The sequence below is a fragment of the Austrofundulus limnaeus genome, unplaced genomic scaffold (genome assembly GCF_001266775.1).
Source record: "Austrofundulus limnaeus strain Quisiro unplaced genomic scaffold, Austrofundulus_limnaeus-1.0 Scaffold2385, whole genome shotgun sequence".
Lineage (NCBI taxonomy): Eukaryota > Metazoa > Chordata > Actinopteri > Cyprinodontiformes > Rivulidae > Austrofundulus > Austrofundulus limnaeus.
This window is the reverse complement of record NW_013954787.1, coordinates 6,982-8,002: the sequence shown is the minus strand read 5'-3', so window position 1 is coordinate 8,002 and position 1,021 is coordinate 6,982.

The following is a 1,021-nucleotide window of genomic DNA, read 5'->3' as shown; positions in this document are numbered from 1 at the left end:
TAATAATAATGATAGTTTTAATGATTTCTACATCGTCAGCCCTTTTTTTCTGCTCTGTTGTCAACATGTACAGTAATGGGAAATTCAGTCTTGCCCATTTAGCGTTAGCCGTTAGCTTCACCAGCCGATCACACGGTCACGTGGTTTTTGTGCACTCCAATTCTGTAGAACCTCCTTGGGCTGCACTGATATTTTTTTATATCATTTCTGATGACATCACCGGCTGCTTCTATTAAATCATTCTGTATTCTGTTGGACAAACCAGAAAAGACAGTGAATGTCTCCAAATGTCTAGCTAGCTTCTCATTTTTCTCAGCAAAATCAATATAAGAGCTCAATATAGCTGCCACAATTAGCAGAGCCTGTTCTCTCATCATTTCCACTTTGGCAAGGTAGCAGATTGCATCAATGAGATCTTTCAAAACATCTCGGTTTGCCTTTACCTTAGCATTGTGGATGCTAATGTTGAGTCTCCGCTGTTCATCCAAAGCCAAGTCTATCCTTGAGATCCCAAACAATTTTAGTGCTATCTGGCTTTGAATGTGTGCATTACACTGCTCATGTTTGCTGAGGCTTCTTGTCAAATTTTTCATGTCACAATATCCCACCTTAGTCCAGACGTTATCCAAAGTTGAGAAAATAAGGCAGGGAAAGCAGAAAAGGCGGTTTCTGTTAGGGCATCCACACAGCCACTCTTCGTGAGTACCACAGCGTTTGGAATGAGTGGGTAGTCTTCTGTTTCGTCTGAAGCAAACCTTTTAGCTCCGGCATTGGTCTTCCTTTTGAAATTACTGCCTGCTTCGACTGAAAGTCCAATTTAGAAAATTGTTTGCTTTAGAAATATAATCCTTCATTTTAAAATGCTTGGTGAAAAGTAGAAATGGATAGCTGTGGCTGCACTTGTTAAAGAATGTGGATTTTAACCAGAAAGGGCAGATGTCTCAACAAATTCAGCCAGACACAGGTACGCTCAGTAATGGTCAGCCATTACATTCCGGGGATAGTTTCACCACCATGGCTC